The following is a 3,859-nucleotide window of genomic DNA, read 5'->3' on the forward strand; positions in this document are numbered from 1 at the left end:
AAAAAAAAAAAAAAAAAAAAAAAAAAAACCTTTTCCCTTCGCATCTGTACGATTATTTCGGTTTATTTATAGCTGGTGGGGAAACATCGTCTTTTCCTTCCCTCCATGGAAACGGGAAAAGCGCTGGTAGCTTTCTCCTGGAGGAGAAACGTTCTCGCAGCTCGCAACAAGCGCACTTGGCGATGCCCCCCCGGTCCTCGTTCCGCTCTCGCCGCTGCCGTCCCGGCAGAGCCCGTCCTTTCCCCCTCGCGTTTCAAAGCACTGTCGGGAGCTCTTCGAGGCGGGGGACATGTATGAGGGAAAAGGAGGCCCAATTCTGCAGTGAGATTCGTGTAAAGTTCAGAGGAAGTCTCACCGAACGCGGAGCCTAAGGTCAGCTTCTAAAGCAGCCTACTGCGTAGTTTTGTGGCCATAAAGTCCTTAAGTAACCTTGCATTTCTTAAAAAAATATAATAAAGGAAAAAAAGAAAAAAAAAAAAGAAGAAGAAGAAGAAAAAAAGGAAGCCTTCTTTGACATGGTTCAGTAATAAAACAATCGAAAACACTAAACCTCTCCCATCCCAACGCTCCAAGAAGGGAGTTTGCAATTAGCTGCAAAAATCCCCCTGTGAGTTAATGACCTAATTTGTGAGGTATAAATTCACTAACTGTCTTTGCTTTCTTCTTTTTTTTTTTTTCCCCTCTTTCTTGATTCTTTTTTTTTTTTTTTTTTTTCCTGGACCTCCATGGAAATGTCTTTATTCATTTGTTTGTAATACACCAAAACTATGACTGTGACGCTTTGCCGCACAGTATTCAAAGAATGGAAAATACTCGCTTGGGTACCCTTGGCTTTGTAAATAACTGCTTTGCCAATAGATGGCATAGTGTCCTTTCCATTGTGCGGAAGCTCCGGTTCCCCGTTTATTTACCTTGCTTGTTTGTTTTGCTCGCAGCAATTTTTTTACGCATAAACGTCTCTTTGCGTTTCCTTCCCTGGGGTACAGAAAACATAGGTATCCTTAAAAAGGTATATTGCAAAAATTAAAATTACAGATGTAATACATACTGTGAAACCTATAAAAATGCGTTTACAATGGTTACTTAAAAAAGAAATTTATAACTTTCATATGTACCTTACTCGTGCAATATGCAACTGCCATATGTTTCCTAGTTCCATAATTCAGTTTTTCCTGGACAGCTGGAGCAGGTAGTACTTCTTAAAGTACATTTCATGTAATATGAGAAGTAGTCCTGACTAAAGACCGAGGGTTACCATAAAAAGACACAAGCCTTGCTTAAAAAATGTTGTTTAACTACACATCATTTCTTACAATAGTATGATATAAATGTTCCCGTAGACTCACGTTATGATAAAACGGGGATATACTGTATCATTTTACTGCCGAAATCCCAGCCTCGCAAACATAAATATTTCCAATTAGTGACTCTACTCTAAACTACGGTGATTTAAGGCTACCTAATTTAATTTAATTCCATACATGTTTTCATATTTTTCCTGAGACAATAGTGAAAATATGAGTTAAATTTATAGGAAAGCAATAAAAAAATAAAGCCAGAGGTTTCTTCAACCCTCATTTAGCGTTTGCAAACGTTTATTTTGTGACTGCAGTCATGAAAAGGCTATTTTTAAAAATCGTTTGTCTGAAACGAACAATAAATGTTAGTGGGAGCGTCATATTAAAGACTGGAGATTTCCTTAGAAATGATTCATACTCGTGGCTGCGTAATTCTGAATAAAGGTAGTAATTTAAGCGCTATAAAGCGAAATCGCCAGAATATTTATAATTTTAACACGGGTGCCTTTAAACTGTGTTTTCAATTCTTTAATGCGATTCCTCAGTATTTTCACCCGTCTGGAAAGCCGACCGCTTGGCTGCGCGTTTATTTCCGTACGCTGATCTTATTTATGCTCAGCAGCAGCAGGGGAGCGAATATTTCTTTCCGCAGTTTTAAAACGAGACCTGAGGTTGCGGGGGCACCGGCCAGCAAAGACGGCCCGGCCGAGGGTCTCGACGAAGAGGGCGGGAAAAGGCTGGCGGCCGCCGCGTGGGGGGAGACTCGAGGCTACCGCCGGGTCGAGCGCCCCGTCGGCGGGCACTCTGGGCCGGCTCCGACCCGTTCGTCCCCTCGGTTCGCGGCCGCCCCGGAGCAGCGCTCCGCAGTGCTGAAGCTGGTTACAAAACGCGCTACCCGCGCGTACAAGCCCTCGTCTAACCCCAAGCACGGCGCCTGTTTGAGGGCCGCTCCCGGCAGGTTGGGCTTGTCTCGGGGGCGACCGGCGACGCCCGCAGCCCGCGTTAAGCCGGGGTCACAGCAGGCGACACAGGGACCTGTGAGCGGTGAGGGCGGTGGGGTTCCTCTCGCCTCCCGGGCCCGGTCGCTAATTTTCGGCACCCAGGCTAGAAGCACCGAGCTGCTTGCACCCCTGTCCCGCAGGTTGGGGCCAGCTCAGTTTCTCCCTCCCGCTGCTTTGAGAGCTCCCGGTTGGGGCCGAGCCCGGGTGCTCTCAGCTGCAGGGGCTCCGCTCCCCCTTTCCCCAGCTTGGCTGCGGTCTCACGGGGCGGTGAAACTGAGCGAGGCCCCGGGACGAGGACCGGAGGCTCCGCGGGCCTGAGGCCGCCGCGATGTGGGGTGAAGCCAGTGCGCACCCGCGGAAGGCGACCCACGGGACTAAGGAACCGGGCCTTTCTCGTCGGCAAGCTGAGCGGGGCCCCGCCGCCGCTCCGGCCGGCTGCTCCTGCTGGCTTCCTCCTGGCCTCTCTTCCGCCGGGCTGAAGCCCTCCTGGAAGCCGAGGAGCAGTCCGGCCGGAGGGCCGGCTCCGGAGAGAGCCCCCGGTAGGCTGTAATACCCCGCAGTGGCCAGGGGGGCTGCGAGGGCTTCCCTGCCCCTTTGAAATTCACTCCACGCTTAACCTTATCTCAAACTCGTTTTGAAGGCGACCTGCATCTCTGGAAGAGCAGCTCCAGGTTTGCGGTGCACCCCGTTAATGGCAAAAACGGAGGTGCTAATTCTCTCTCCAACGCACCCAGGCCTCCTGCTCATCCGCAAGTGCGGAAGGCAAGGAAGAGAAGCGGGGCGAAGGTGATCTATGGAAACAGGGTTTACACACGAATTTCTCACTGTCGTCTGTATTTTCTCATGGTCGTGTTTGGCTGTCTAGCCCCCGTCAGCTACCTGCTGTCAGTGAAACGATTAGGCTCACTGGGGGAAAAAACGGATAATGATATAAATATATTTTCCTTAGTGACCGCTCCTACGGTCCCCTGCTGGGAAGTTACAGCAAATCGTGATTTACAGAGAAGCGTACGCTGTGGATATTCCTTTCCTCTCTGATGGCACCCGGCTCTAATGCTGGAAAAGCTTTGCAGAAATCGCACTGCGATACGGCAATACACGGCCGTAAGAATCTCCTAAATGTCATTCGCCATTCTCGAAGAGAGAGCAGGAAAATATCCTTCTGGTGGAGAACAATTTAGACATATTTTTCGGAAAGTCTACGTACGTGATTCTCCTACTTCAAATAAGCAGAGCCTCAGCCAAGTGCCTGTAAAGGCAGCTTGCATTTTAAAGTCCGGAAATAAAAGAAAACCCAGAAAGGTGTTTTGAATATATATATTATTCCATTAGCAGATCACTATATATAGAGATTCTTCTCTCTTTCATCATCCCATAAAAAAATTAATCGGACAGACATATGGATCACAGGTTGTTCGATAAATTTAAATCCATCTTTTTTTTAAAAAAAAAAAAGAAAAGAAAAGAAAAGAAATGAAATGAAAACAAGATGCCACACATAACCTACAGAAATCTGGCAAGAAAAAAAAAATCCACAACAACAACAAGCGCCCACCCTCC

At 47.6% G+C, this 3,859-nt stretch overlaps 1 long non-coding RNA gene across 2 annotated transcripts in view; it reads right to left on the bottom strand.

Moving 5' to 3' along the window:
• LOC118164921 overlaps positions 1-3,859 on the bottom strand; it is a 25,505-nt gene that overhangs the window by 20,075 nt on the left and 1,571 nt on the right. The window lies entirely within an intron of this gene.

Source organism: Oxyura jamaicensis, chromosome 3, assembly GCF_011077185.1.
Source record: "Oxyura jamaicensis isolate SHBP4307 breed ruddy duck chromosome 3, BPBGC_Ojam_1.0, whole genome shotgun sequence".
Lineage (NCBI taxonomy): Eukaryota > Metazoa > Chordata > Aves > Anseriformes > Anatidae > Oxyura > Oxyura jamaicensis.